This window comes from Triturus cristatus, chromosome 1_1 (assembly GCF_964204655.1).
Source record: "Triturus cristatus chromosome 1_1, aTriCri1.1, whole genome shotgun sequence".
In the NCBI taxonomy this organism is placed as follows: Eukaryota; Metazoa; Chordata; class Amphibia; order Caudata; family Salamandridae; genus Triturus; species Triturus cristatus.
Window position 1 is genome coordinate 420,338,325 of NC_140579.1, and position 16,632 is coordinate 420,354,956.

The window sequence follows — 16,632 nt, forward strand, 5'->3', positions numbered from 1 at the left end:
CTGTAGTTCTATCTGGAGTAGACCTAATAGTCATTAGCACTAGAGGCAAGACATCTGGCCATTTCATTCCAGTGGCTAAACACATCTTACCAATCCTGTTTTTGATTGTGCCATTCATCTGTTCGACAACACCAGAAGCCTCTGGTCTGTATGCACAATGTAGCTTCTGCTGTATGCTTAATGCTTCACAAATTAAACCCATGAGCTCATTGTAGAAGTGTCCACCTCTGTCTGACTCAATTGTCACTGGGAACCCATACCTAGGAATCAACTCTCTTAACAGTAACTTTGCCACTGTTATTCCATCATTTCTCCTAGTCGGATAGGCTTCCACCCATCTTGAGAACAAACAGACAACCACTAGAACATACCTCAATCTATTCACTTGGGGTATTTCAATGAAATCAATTTGCATTCTGGTAAAAGGACCTCCTTCTCTGCCTATTGTTCCTAGACTCACCACTGTCTTCTTTCCAGTATTGAACTGCTGACAAATCAAACATCTCTGACATGCTTTCTGCAATCAGCCTGAACTTTGCATTGTACCAGGTTTGCTTAAAGGACCTAATCATAGCGTCCCTCCCCAGATGTCCCTGACCATGATACATTCTCGCCATTGTTGATAGCATCGAGTTAGGCATGACTGGTCTTCCATCTCTATAGATCCAAACATGATCTTTCTCTCTTGGGGCGCAACCTGCCTTGATCCAATCCCTCATTTCCTCATCTCCTGCTTCATCCTGCAACTGTTTCACCTCATCCCATGTTTCCAGGACATTAGTAAACATCACAGAACAAAAAGACATTTCCCTTTCTCGTCCCCGGTTAATCGAATGATTGTTCTTTGCACAATACTGTGCTATGTCATTTGCAAAACGATTACCAAGGGTAACAAAATCATCTCCTTGTCCATGAGCAGCACATTTTACAACTGCTAGTTCTTTAGGCAGCTGTATCGCCTCAAGCAATTTCCCAATCACTTCAGCATTCTTTATAGGAGTCCCACTCGACGTCAAGAAACCTCTCTGCAGCCAAAGTTGGCCAAAATCATGAACCACTCCAAATCCATACTGACTATCAGTCATCACAGTCACTCTCAAATTCTTCCCAATCTTGCAAGCTTTCGTCAATGCCACCAATTCAGCTACTTGAGCAGATCTAACTCCTTTCAAAGGCGAAGCTTCCATAACTTCTGAAACCTTGCACACCGCATATGCTGCACTTAACACACCATCATCAGTTCTCAAACATGATCCATCCACAAACAGCACATGATCACTCTCAGGCAATGGCAGATCTCTTATGTCTGGTCTTGGTTTTGTGCAGTAGTCAAGCACATCCAAACAATCATGATAAACATCATCTCCCACATTCACATTTTCAGCATCTGGCAAAAGAGTTGCTGGATTCACATTCACACATCTCTCAAGAGTCACATTTGATGCTCCCAGAATGATTTTCTCATATTTAGTCAGCCGACTATACGACATATATTGAGTTCTGCTTCTTGTCAAAAGAATTGCTACATCATGAGGTACGAACACCCTTACAGGATATCCCATTATTATACCCTCACTCTGTTCCAAGCTTCTGCATGTAGCAGCTACTGCTTTCAGGCAACCTGGCAAACCCACAGCTACGGGGTCAAGTGTTGATGAGAAGTATGCAATTGGCCTTCTCAGTCGTCCATGGTTCTGGATTAACACTGAAAGTGCACATCCATTTCTCTCACTGCAGTACAACTCAAACTCTTTCTCATAATCTGGCATTCCCAAAGCAGGAGCTTCACACATTCTGCCCTTCAATTCCTCAAATGCTGCCATTTGTTCTGCATTCAGTTCCAATGGGTCTCTCACCTCACTTTTAGTCAACTTAATCAGTGGCTTTGCTATCAGGGAGAAATTACTTATCCACTGACGACAATAACCCACCATCCCCAGAAACATCCTCACTTCTCTCTGGGTCATTGGGGCTCTCATTCCTCTGATAATTTTGATCCTATCATTGGTCACTTTTCTCAGACCTTTCTCAATATTGTGTCCAAGATAATGCACCTCTTTCTTGCAAAATTGCAATTTGGCCGGAGATACCTTTAACCCTCCATCTGCCAGATGATTCAGTGAAGCTATGGTATCTACTTCACAAGCTTCACGTGTCTTCGATGCCACAAGTAGGTCATCGATATACTGCACTAGTACTGAGCTTTCAGGCATGATCAAACTCTCCAAAGACTTCTTCAACAACTGATTGAATATTGAAGGACTCTCTGTATACCCCTGTGGGATACGACACCATGCTAAAATACGCTGTCCAAACCGAAATGCAAAAATCGGCTGGCTGTCATGATGCAATGGAATTGAAAAGAAAGCATGACACAAATCAATTACCGTGTACCACTCAGCATCATGAGGAATCTGATACAAAATCACTGACGGATTTGGCACAATAGGACAACATGCTACCACAATTTTGTTAACCTTTCTCAAATCTTGTACAATCCTGAACTTCCCATTAGGTTTCTTCAGCCCCATTATCGGTGAATTACACGGGCTACTCAGTAACTCTCTCAAAACTCCCTGTTGAATCATCTTGTCAATTATAGGGGTTATTCCCTCAATTATCTCTGGTGTCAATCTATACTGTGGGATATTAGGATAAACGATTCCTTCTTTCACTGAAATTTTCACTGGATCTACATTATTCATCAATCCCACATCTTCTCCAGTAAAATCCCAAACTGCTGCTTTTACTGTGTGTCTCAACTCTTGAGGCAAATCATCTGGATTAAACACAGCATATGTACCAACAATCTCACTCTCTCTAATATCTAGAGTCATCCTGTACAGAACATCCTCATCTGGTGTTTCAAAAGCTATTCCATCCGGAGTACAGAAAATTGTGCAATTCATTTTACACAATAAGTCCCTACCTAACAGGTTCACTGGACTAGTGTCACAGACCACAAATCTGTGCATATCTGAAAATTTCCCTATTCTTACCCTTACTGGTTCGGTAAGACGAGTCTTTATCTGTGTATTAGCTACACCAACCACTTGGATTGCTTCGTCCGAGAGAGGAAGATTTCTTATATCTGCTGACCTGACAGTTGATCTCGTCGCTCCTGTGTCTACCAAAAAAGTAACACTCTCCCCATTTATTTTCCCATCTACAAATGGTCCTGCCTGATCTATTTCTAGAGTTGCACCAAGTATGCACTCTTCCTCCTCTCTTCGGCACCGTCAATAGTCCCCTTCAGACTCACTCCCCTCATTCTTTAACCAGTACTGTTGTACCGGGTTTGAACGTCTCGGTTTGTTTACCTGCTCATCATTGTAGAATCCCGAGTCCTGGTTATATTTCTGGGACCCTCTATTCTGCGGCAAGGGCGGTTTTGGCTCTTGACTCTGCTGTCTGACAACCTTCTGCTGTTGCTGCTGGTGATTACACCCCTCGTTCTGCACCTGTTGATTCAATGATTTATTCTCATTACTCACTAATGGTGGATTGGTACACTCGGATCTCCAGTGCCCCAATTGTCCACAGTTGTGACATGGGAACTTATTCTTTGCTTCTTCTAGATTTTCCTTTCCCTTTCCTGTTCCATATCTGGGCCTATTTCCTGGATTATTTGCTTGTTCCACCAGCTGTGCTTCTTGTCTTTCTGCAACTTTCACCTGTGCCCACATTGCTTTCTCTTTCAGCTTTCTTTGCTTTGCCTCAATTTCATCACTGAAGTATTTCGCATGTCTCAAAATTTCATCAATCTTTTTACTCTGCCAATCAACTGTATGCTCACGAATCCTTTCACTGATTTCAGGTCTCAAGCCATATACAAACCTGTACACAAAATGACTCCAATCCTTATCACCCAGGTGTTCATCTCCACTAAACTGTTTAAAAGCCAGTATCAGCCTTTCATAAAAAGCATGAACTGATTCTTTTGCTTCCTGATGTGTCCAATCTATCTTTACCCAGTCTGTCTCTTTAGGGGGTACCTTATTCTTCAGGAACACAATAACCTGCTCATATTTCCTCATGACCTCCGGGTCTGGAGCTCCTGTTTTCTGATCTCTTGGGTACTCCTTAGCAGGCCAATCTACAACTATTTTACACTCTGTCCACAAATCTGCTGGAACAATTATATCAAACAGACTATTCAGGTCAATCCACAGCACTTTTGACAATTTCACAAACCTGTCTACCTGCCTATACCACTCGACGGGCTTTTCTCTCAGTCGAGGAAAATCATTCGTAAATGACAAAATATCCTGTCTAGTCCATGGGACATGTACATATCCTCCTCCAGGAATCTCTCTCATAGGATAAGCATCCAGTTTTTTCTTTTCTCTCATGGGAAATGCTGAATAAGTCCTGTCCACTGAATCTTCCCTTTTTTTGTACCATCTATCCTTCCACTTTTCTACATCACCCCATTTTCGCAATAAGGAAATCATTTCCTTAATCTGCCCTGTTCTGCCAACATCATTTAGATTCTCAATATCCTTATCAGAGAAATCCACCCTGTAAGGCTTCTGCAAAGCTTTCACCTTATCCATATCAACTCCCAGTTCACTCGCTATTCCTTTTAACCTGTCATGTGTACACTTAGCCCTCCAGGTAATACTCTTGCACATGAATAACAACTCTCCATTATGATGATTCTTTAACATTTCTGTAGGAATTGTTCCCGCAATAAGCTCTTCCAATTCTATGCGCAACCTGGCTACATCAATTGCCTGTGAATCTTTATCCTTCTTTTGAAGAACCTTCAACCAATCATTCAAATCTTCAGCTGTTATTTCTGTAGATCTTTTCACTGCACCCACTTGTTCTGCCATCCTCTGTGGTTCCAAAATTGATCCTCCTAAACAACCAGTACTCAATCCTGAATTAGGCTGTACATCTGATCCTCCACTACATGTGTCATGTCTCAGCTGTCTCAAATTATTTTCTCCCGTCCTCATTCCTGATTCCTCCAAAGAACAAGAACCAACCAAACCATTTCCTACATAGGGAACTGTCAAACCATTTTCACCCATTCTTTGTTTATCAAAAATAGGCATAACCGGACCTATTGTTACAGGCACTGTAACAGCTTCTAGATTTTTCGTAAGCTCTCTTATTTTCTCTGTCAACTCAGATGTCGTTCTTGCTAATTCTCTTGTTTTCTCATCCCCGATTTGATTCTCTCTCTCTCTCTCTCTCTCTCTCTCTCTCTCTCTCTTTCCCTTTCCGTGAAAGAGCTACCACTTTTCAGATCAGGTGTCACAATTTCTGTTTTAACAATTCGCAAAGTATCTCTTATGGGAGTAGCAACTGGCGTTCTCTCTTCTGGTTCTGGTCTATATGGTGGCGGTCTCTTATAGATCATGTCATCCAAGACTTCATCCTCATAATCATTAGCCCCATACCTTCTCACTTCTGCATCAGGTACCTTTTCCGTACCCTTCCTCCCTTCCTTCTCTTCAACAGTCCTCATAGGATATAATCCCTCTGACATACTAGCATCTCGCCATCTCCTCATTCGATCATGATGAGTTTCACGATCATATTTCCTCCCGAAAATATACCTATAATTGACTCCACTCCTCTGCTTTTCTCGCTCATGCACCTCATCTTCCCATTCTACCAACGCCTCAAACTGTGTCGGTCTTGGTCTAGGCTCCAGACACATCATCTTTTCCCGTAAATTTCTCAACATGGCCAAATTAAATGAACCTTGTTCCAGGAACGCTAAAACACCATCGTTTTTAGTGTACTTAGCCCAATTGTCTAACCATATACAGGTATGATACCCATATTTCGCAACCCTAAAGGATGCAGGAGTTCTTGTCGGAGGTAGCAATTCACCTTCTCTAGTTATTATGGGCCTCATGTAGGTAGCCCAATACCGGTCGGTAACGGCCGATTTTCGGTAATTATACCGTTACCGACCGGTATTTAGGCTTTTGCAATGTAGGGGGCACATTACAGGATTCGGTAATTTACCGAATCGGTAAAATTACCGAATCGGTAATTTTACCAAATACCGAATCCTGTAATGATATGTAGGGGGAGTGTGTGGGTGTCGTGTGGAGTCGGTATTTACCACCAACTAATAGTTGGTGGTAAATGAAGAATGGCTCTGTAAAAGCATCTTCAAGCGCTTAAAAGTGTGCAATGTGGCAGACATACATGCCCTTAGGGCATGTATGTGTGCCACATGTGCACACATGCAGGAATCAGGGGTGCAACAGGGTGTCAATGTGACACCCTGCCACCCTTTATTGTGATCCCCCAATTACCGAATCGGTATTTACCGATTCGGTAATGAGGCATACCTTCCCATTGATTCAATCAATGGGAAGGTATGCCTCATTACCGAATCGGTAAATACCGATTCGGTAATTACCGAATTTCTACGATTCGGTAATTTTTACCGAATGAATACCTACATAGCATTTACCACTTCATAAATACCGAATCGGTATGATTCGGTATTTATGAAGTGGTAAATGCCAGGCCACCTACATGAGGCCCTAAGTCTTTATCCTTGTCGAACCACCTTTTAATTTTAACGAACAAGGATTTTTTCTTCTTTTCCTCCATTTGGTAAAACATTTTAGCGTTTGCCACTATTCTCTAGTCCCTTCCGCAACTGTATGATCTTTTGTCCAATAACAGCGCGACTCACACCAACGCTCCAATCCTGGCGCGTCTACGTCACCCTGTACTCCTTCCAATCCCTGCGCGGCTCACACAAACGCACCAATCCCAGCGCGAGCACTGTTCTAATCCACTGTCCAATCACAGCGCGGTCTTTCTTACGTCAGTAGTCGCTGCAGTCGCTTCTACTCTTGTCTCCTGTCACTCGTCTACCCTTCCTTTACAAAGCCTTCTTAGTAGACTCTGTTTCAGATTCTACAAAATCTATTAGTTACAACATATAGACATCTCCATTGTCTGCTTCGCTAACCACAGAATAGTAAAGAAAAGTCTTTCTCACAAGAATCCCGCTTCTCTCTAGAACAGCGCTTACCTCTGCTCCACTACGGAATCATTACTTTTGTTGACACAGTAGCACATCCCTCTACTCTGCCCTTCTATCATGCATCTATTAACTGCTTCCTCCAGGAATGCTCCAAAGAGTCTCACAATCAACTAAATGCTCATACATTCACGCACTTTCACACCAGAAAATGTAGTACATTTACACAGAATCCTGCTTTTCCCGAGAACAGCGAACAGTCTGTCCCACTACAGAATTATAACACACGTTAACCAAGCAGCGCTTACCTCTGCCCAGTCCTTCAAACAAGCTCAGAGAATACCTATTACTCCTCCAGCAGTAAGCTTTAACGGCAAACCTTACGTTCCCTGGGACTTATGACCAGAGTTTCACAGATAACCTTCGCTACCATACGCACTCCTTTTATACTGAAAATATGTCTCTAATAGTAACACACGACGATGTCACTGATTTCGAACCCAGACAATGTGACGCGCAACTTCAATTGTCACACGCTTTTCCCTGCATACGTACAGGGCCAACAATCCCGTCTTTCCCGAGAGCAGCACTCACTTCCCTCTGCCCTACTACGGAACCGTCACCAGCTCCCCACGTTCCAGAAGCCGTACACACTACATAAAACTCAATACGACGACTTCAACATATAGGTGCCGATCACGATCCTGTAAAAACCGGGTACGAACCGTCGGACGGAGCATATTCTCCGTCCGACGCGTACCCGGTCATCAAAATCTACCAACATGGAATTACGATTCGCACGGAAACACCATTTCCGTACGAATCGTACAAAACCCCGACCGACCAAAATAAACATACAAATGCGATCCGGGAAAGCGCCGACCTGACGTCGGGACGCACGCAGCCTGCCATTCACGAACCAGGAATTACGATTCGCACCGACGTCATCCCGCACGGTGAATATTTTCCGGCAGCCAAAAACTGCCGGGAAATCAGGACGACGCGAACAAGGAGTACCAGTACGCGACGGACAGACAGGACGACGCGAACAAGGAGTACCCGTACGCGACGGACAGACATGGACCCGAACCTACGTGTCATCCCGGCCCTCATAGCAGTCGACCTCCTCTACAGGTTACGACGCAGACGCCGCAGAAGGTCAGAACAACTAAGGGAGGGGGGAAAGAGGGGGGGGGTGGCAGGACCAGGGCAGGCCACAAAACCCCCACCAAAGTCACACAGCACACATGCCCTGGACATGCCTGACTCCCAGGCCCTGGTCACTACAAGGGGGTGGGGGCGTGTCCAGCTAAGCCAGCGACCGCCACAACGGAAGTTCTTCACGACGCGAACCTGCAACACAACCAGACAGGTACGTCCCGTACCCACGCCTTAAGAGCGTGGGTACGAGTCATACCACGCCCACACCTACGTCCCCCCAACAATGGCGGGACGGCTCGTACCCACGTGGCAAAGGCCTGGGTACGGGCCGCACAAGCATCACATAGCGTGGGGACGGATATGTACGGACCGTACCCCCACCCCGTATGCATGGAGCATACCCCCAACCCCAACAGTGTAAGTACGACACGTACCCCCACCCGCGTATGCAAGGAGCGTACCCCCCATGCCAACAGTGTAAGCACGACACGTACCCCCACCCGCGTATGCAAGGAGCGTACCCCCCACCCCAACAGTGTAAGTACGACCCGTACCCCCACCCGCGTACGTATGGAGCATACCCCCACCCCAACAGTGTAAGTATGGCCCGTACCCTCACCTCGAATGCACGGAGCGTACCCCCCATGCCAACAGTGTAAGTACGACACGTACCCCCACCCCGTATGCATGGAGCGTACCCCCAACCCCAACAGTGTAAGTACGACACGTACCCCCACCCGCGTATGCAAGGAGCGTACCCCCCATGCCAACAGTGTAAGTACAACACATACCCCCACCCGCGTATGCAAGGAGCGTACCCCCCACCCCAACAGTGTAAGTACGACCCGTACCCCCGCCCGCGTACGTATGGAGCGTACCCCCACCCCAACAGTGTAAGTACGACCCATACCCTCACCTCGAATGCATGGAGCGTACCCCCCATGCCAACAGTGTAAGTACGACACGTACCCCCACCCGCGTATGCAAGGAGCATACCCCCAACCCCAACAGTGTAAGTACGACCCGTACCCCCACCCGCGTATGCAAGGAGTGTACACCCCATGCCAACAGTGTAAGTACGACACGTACCACCACCCGCGTATGCAAGGAGCGTACCCCCCACCCCAACAGTGTAAGTAAGACACGTCCCCCTACCCGCGTACGTATGGAGCGTACCCCCCACCCCAACAGTGTAAGTACGACCCGTACCCTCACCCGCCGACGTATGGAGCATACCCCCTACCCCAACAGTGTAAGTACGACACGTACCCCCACCTCGAATGCATGGAGCGTACCCCCCACCCCAACAGTGTAAGTACGACACGTACCCCCACCCGCGAATGCAAGGAGCTACCCCCCATGCCAACAGTGTAAGTACGACACCTCCCCCCACCCGCGTACGTATGGAGCGTACCCCCCACCCCAACAGTGTAAGTACGACCCGTACCCTCACCCGCAGACGTATGGAACATACCCCCCACCCCAACAGTGTAAGTACGACACGTACCCCCACCTCGAATGCATGGAGCGTACCCACATCCGTGTATGTCATGAGCGTACATATTGTGAAATTGGAGAGGTGGGTGCAGAGTCCTCCCAGCAGTGCCCAGACATAGGAGGGGTGGGTGCCTATCACTCCCAGCAGTGCCCTGAGACAGGAGGGGTGGGTGCCTATCACTCCCAGCAGTGCCCTGAGACAGGAGGGGTGGGTGCCCATCACTCCCAGCAGTGCCCTGAGACAGGAGGGGTGGGTGCCTAACACTCCCAGCAGTGCCCTGAGACAGGAGGGGTGGGTGCAGAGTCCTCCCTGCAGTGCCCTGAGACAGGAGGGGTGGGTGCCTAACACTCCCAGCAGTGCCCTGAGACAGGAGGGGTGGGTGCAGAGTCCTCCCTGCAGTGCCCTGAGACAGGAGGGGTGGGTGCCTAACACTCCCAGCAGTGCCCTGAGACAGGAGGGGTGGGTGCCTATCACTCCCAGCAGTGCCCTGAGACAGGAGGGGTGGGTGCCTAACACTCCCAGCAGTGCCCTGAGACAGGAGGGGTGGGTGCAGAGTCCTCCCTGCAGTGCCCTGAGACAGGAGGGGTGGGTGCCTAACACTCCCAGCAGTGCCCTGAGACAGGAGGGGTGGGTGCCTATCACTCCCAGCAGTGCCCTGAGACAGGAGGGGTGGGTGCCCATCACTCCCAGCAGTGCCCTGAGACAGGAGGGGTGGGTGCCTAACACTCCCAGCAGTGCCCAGTCACAGGAGGGGTGGGTGCAGAGTCCTCCCAGCAGTGCCCAGTCACAGGAGGGGTGGGTGCAGAGCCCTCCCAGCAGTGCCCTGAGACAGGAGGGGTGGGTGTCCATCACTCCCAGCAGTGCCCTGAGACAGGAGGGGTGGGTGCCTAACACTCCCAGCAGTGCCCAGTCACAGGAGGGGTGGGTGCAGAGTCCTCCCAGCAGTGCCCAGTCACAGGAAGGGTGGGTGCAGAGTCCTCCCAGCAGGGCCCTGAGACAGGAGGGGTGGGTGCCTAACACTCCCAGCAGTGCCCTGAGACAGGAGGGGTGGGTGCAGAGTCCTCCCTGCAGTGCCCTGAGACAGGAGGGGTGGGGGCCTATCACTCCCAGCAGTGCCCTGAGACAGGAGGGGTGGGGGCCTATCACTCCCAGCAGTGCCCTGAGACAGGAGGGGTGGGGGCCTATCATTCCCAGCAGTGCCCTGAGACAGGAGGGGTGGGTGCCTAACACTCCCAGCAGTGCCCATAGAACGCAAAGGGTGGAGTAGCCACAGATACCATGCCCACAAATGTCAGTCAGGTGCACAAAGACCCTGCAGTACATGTACCACATGTGTGCGAGGCTGGGAGTATATGCATGCATAGGGCCAAAAAGAAAACATGTACACATGAAGTCATGTCAATAGTCCACATACACAAGTACAATGACTACCAAGGATGCCACGAATGATGCAGGTGGAGAATGGCTCAGCATGCATGTGCAAAGTTGAAGGAGTCCGTCACACACCCAGCTAATGTACACACAGCTCGGCGCTAAATATTGGGAACACCCTGCAGGGAAGAAGTCAGGGTACACAGAGGAAGGAAAACACCTTGGGACAATTGCAACATGCAGCAACTGCTTACATGAATTGAGAAAGCTAGCTAACACCGTGTGATGGCACACAGATCCCATGGTCCCCCCTATGAGCAGCACACTACTACATTTCCCACACACCCAACACATGAACACCACCCACAACCATGTAGCAGCCCCACGAGAGCAATACCAGCAAAGCAGGAGTGTTCCAAGGGCAAAAAATAAATAGTTTTATTCAGCATGATCCAAAAACTGGTATGTAGTAAGTTCAATATTTACAAAGCCCATAGGGCAGTCCAGGAGTCACAGCTGGATGGGGGACACAGTGGGATGCGTGTCCCCTAGCTTGCCTGCACAGTTACAAGCCGTTGTCTTCCACAGGGGTGAGGGCATCAAGTGGGGGGGAAGGAACAGGCACCGCAGGGACAGGAGGGCGAAGGGTAGGCGATGTGGGTGCAGGGATGGAGGACTCCACCACAGGGGGTGGGGCAGGGCCAAAGGTGGATTCTAGGAGCGCGCTGCACACCTCGGCAAGGTCCTCCAGGGACTCCCCTGCACCCGAAGGAACCACAGGCCCCAAGGAGGGGGGGGGTCAGAGGGATGGGTCGCAGCGCCACTGGGGGAGGGTGTGGACAGGGGGGGGACTCAAGCACCCTGACCGTGGACTTCCTTGACCGCTTGCGGGGTGGTGTCACTGTGGGGCTCAGGGACAGAGCGGCCATGAAGGAGTCTTTGGGGGAGATGTGGCCAGGAGAGCTGAGGGGAGGGGATTTGGAGGGAGTGGATTGGGTGGAATGCGGACTCCCACTCTGGCTGCGTGTCACATGTTTGCCCCCCGACCCAGTGGGTGTGCCTACTTCACCCTGTGTGTGCATGTCAGGAGGTGTGCGGCGGACCTTCCCTGCTGGTGTGGTGCCTGTGTCTGTTGTGGTGGGTGCATGCTTACGTCTGTGTGTATGTGGGACAGGCATGGGAGTGGGAAGTGTGGAAGGAGCAGGGGTAGGGGGTGGGACGTAGCGCTGCAGGAGACCCACTGCTGCAGTCAGTTTGGAGTCTATGGACCTCAGCAAGTTGCGTTGGTCAGCCTGCGATGAATGAATGCCCTCCAAGTATGCCTCCATGTTGTTGAGGACCTGGCTGTGGGCATGGAGGACATTAAGGATCGCAGTCTGACCAATCTGCAACTGCCGCTGGATGTCCACAGACTCAGCATTGGCGGCAGCAGTGGAGACAGGGGCAGGGGGTGCGGTGCCTGGCAGGAAGGAGACATGTGGTGACCGGGCACGTTGGGAAGGGACATGAGCAAGTGGGAGGCGGCTGATGCCAATGGAGGGGACGGTGCGAGATGTAGGGCTGCTGTCAGATGGTGGTGCAGCCACCGCCCACTCGGAGAGATCATCCTCGGACCCGTCAGCTTCATACTCTGTTGTGCCAGTCGACAGGTCCCCGGGTTCACTCTCCTCCGCCTCAGTCCCACTCGAAGTGCCAGGCACGATGTCACCGCTGGCACTGGTGCTCGGTCCCTCCGCGCCGTCTGTGTCCATGTCTCCCTCCGTGTCCCCCGACGATGCTGTGGGCAGGGTGAAGAGACAGAAATTAATCATACACCTGTATACATATGTCACATAAGTAAAATCTACTTAGGTCACAGTGCATAGCCTGAAACAAAGGAAGAGTTACAACTACAAAACAAGGTACATATGTAGGCCCTGCAAGACACAGTTGTGTGACCCACCATGGCATGGAAAAACTATGGAGAGCATGACACAATAGCAAATGAGATGACATGGAATTTTGACTGAGGAGCAAGGCCCTGGGGACAATCCAGCACTGCATCTGCACCACACAGCGTGGCAGGCAATAGGGATGAGCAGGGACCACATCCAGGAACTAGAGGCACATGCAGCATAGGTAATACTGATAACATGGCCACCCTGACTGGCACAATGCACCTTGAGTGTATGTCCAGACAAACATCACACACTGGCCAGTCCTAGCAAGGAGATGACAGGTCTTGACATGTAGGCCATGCCCGCACCACCCACCCCCTACATGAGACAAATCTGTGGAGACACAGGAAGCACTTACATCTCTTAGTCAGGGTGAAATACACATGGGATGCAAAAATTCAATATTGCACACAAACTACCCAAGGTGCGCCTGTCCAAATAATCATGTACAAATGGTCATCATCAGATGATTGCAACAAGACACAAAGGCAATGGCCACCGTGAGTATGTAATTGGAAAATCAGGTCATGCTGGACAGTGGACACTTGTAATACATCTCACGTCAATATACATGGTGCCAGGGGACAATGGCACAGAGCACAACCTATGCTGTAGACAGAGAGATTGTCGACATTCTCGGATTACACACATGATACCTAGGAAAAGATGCCCCTGGGGACAGTAGTGGCCACACAACTCCATGCTCCTGAATGGGAATGACTGCAACACACGCTAACATCCCTGCACTATGCGTAACGCACAATCATGCACATCATGTCACAGGCCACCACATGGGACATGCCTGCTGGAAGGCCTCGCACTCGAGAGATTAACTCCCATGTCTGGAATCAGCATTAGTGCCAACTGACATGGAACCCACAAGTCCAGAACTGGACAGGGCACAGGCAAGGTCACTAAACCTGTTACACACCACCCCCACACATGATGCTGCAGGCATTGTACACTTGGAGAAGGTGTCAGGCTACATAACCTTGTGATGGAGTGACTACACACAGACCAGGGAACACATTGCAAGGAGGGGAAGGGAGGCAGGAGAGCCCTGCAATACTGTGGGTAACAGGATCTGCACAGCACCATAAACCCTGGAAGTGTATCCATGGAACAGTGCACTTACAAATGCTGGTGAAACACAACAAACACACACATGTACCTACCCCCTTCCGGCTGCTGCATCTCCTGTAGGCGCCTGTCCAAGTCAGGAAAGACCACCGCCAGCACACGTTTCTGGATGTGGGAGAGACGGCGGCGCCCGCGGTTCTTAAGGCTCTCAGGTGAGTCCCCCAGCAGGACCCGTGCGATCCTCCGCGTCCAGCACCGGATATCCTGCCAGCGTTTCCTCACCTGGGACAGGCGCCGCTTCCGACCATCCGCACTCCTCACGGCGCTGACGGCGTCCAGCCATATCTTCTCCTTGGCAGAGGCGTCTACCTGTGAGGATGGACAAGTGACACTACATCAATACACCTGGCACATGTCACAGGGACACAGATTAGAACACATTTGCTGTTTACAACAAGGCATAGTATGCATCCAACGCATTGCACCTTTGTCATAGGGACATGATCCTCGGGGGGAAGGCCAAAAGCAGTACGTGCCATTGAAAGGACACAGGTGGAATGAGGGCAACTACACAATCAATGATCCAGGCTCACACTGTGCATCACACCCACCCCTCCTGTCTCTGGGCACTGCTGGGAGTGATAGGCACCCACCCCTCCTGTCTCAGGGCACTGCTGGGAGGACTCTGCACCCACCCCTCCTGTCTCAGGGCACTGCTGGGAGTGATAGGCACCCACCCCTCCTGTCTCAGGGCACTGCTGGGAGTGTTAGGCACCCACCCCTCCTGTCTCAGGGCACTGCTGGGAGTGAAAGGCACCCACCCCTCCTGTCTCAGGGCACTGCTGGGAGACATCAGGCATTCCCCCCCCGGGACCCCCCCTACAGTACATTGAATGTGTCTCACACCTGGACACAATGGCAGAAGTCACAGTCACAAAAAAGGGACACAGTCTGTGCCAGTGGACACTGCACTCACCTGATAACCTGGTCGCCCATACAGCATGGGGTACCGTGGGAGGATCACATCCACCAAAGCCATGTTCTCCTCCAGGGTGAATGGCTGTGACCTCTCCACAGCCCTTGACATGGTTCCAGGGAATCAGTAGCAGCAGCTGGGTCGTGGAATACAGAGATGTGCAGGCAAGTGCTCCCTCATGGGACCTGGCTGCCTTATATCTGCCTTGCTGGCCCATCTCATGCACAGGAGTACAGAGTGATTGGTCACTCACATTTGCATCCTATGTTTCCTCCAATCCCTTCAAACCTAGCAGTCTGTGGGTTCTCAATCTGTTTTTTTCTCCTGCATGATGTCAGCCCCACTAACACATTGCAACAAAGTAGATTCATTCCAACTGACTTCTGCCGTGCAGCTTCCTGAACAAATTCAAAATTTGAACTTGGTCTCCATGACAACCAGCATGCATGTAGGCCTTAATACTTGTCCCTCATGTGTCCCCTATGGAATTTGGAGCTTCACACACAGGTACGGTACGTTCCGGGGCCCTAGGGCACCCCAAATGCATAGCAACGGCCCGTACACGCATGCCTACGTTCACTATCACTATGGGTGTCCTCGCGTATGCGTACTCGTAGTGGTACGGGCCGTACACGCGCCTGTATGCTCCCTATCACTACGTGTACGCATACGTGAGAACACCCATAGTGATATGGAGCGTACAGGCGTGTGTACGGTCCGTACCACTACGAGTACGCATACGCAAGAACACCCATAGTGGTAGGGCCGTACACGCGCCTGTACGCTCCATATCACTATGGGTGTTCTCGCGTATGCGTACACGTAGTGATAGGGAGCGTACAGGCGCGTGTACGGCCCGTACAACTACGTGTACGCATACGCGAGGACACCCATAGTGATAGGGAGCGTACAGGCACGTGTACGGCCCGTACCACTACGAGTACGCATACGCGAGGACACCCATACTGATAGGGAGCGTACAGGCGCGTGTACGGCCCTACCACTATGGGTGTTCTTGCGTATGCGTACTCGTAGTGGTACGGACCGTACACATGCCTGTACGCTCACCATCACGATGGGTACACATACGGCAGCACTCCCATAGTGATATTGGAACGTACACAGGCCCTCTTAGCAGCAGTACAGCGGTTTTCACACATTACAGTGGTGACAGGCAGCACACAGGAAGGAATAGGGCGGACATACTTGTCCATGGATGGACATCAAGGCATTGTCTGTGCATTACTACATGTGTGGGGCACAGGTGTGACAGGCTGTGATGTGGAACATTACTCCTGAGTCGAGAAGGCACCAGATGTATGATGAGATGTGTACAGATGTAATGTGTGATGGTGCAATGTGTGCCAGGCATGCCCTTGACTCCTTTGACATGTGTGCATGTCGTACTGCACACTTGGGATGAGCGTCACTGGCATGGCACGGACACCAACACACGGAAGTGTCCCCTGATGCCCGGTACAGGGGTTACCACACCTGACTTGTCACTACCCACGGTGCACGATGTGACTATGTCATGTATGTGTGGGGGCTTCCCATTAGGTTGATGTTGGAGCACCCTCAAAAGCTGCAGCTGTTGCAGCAACCAACATGTGTCTGTGTGTAGATTGACATTGCACACTGT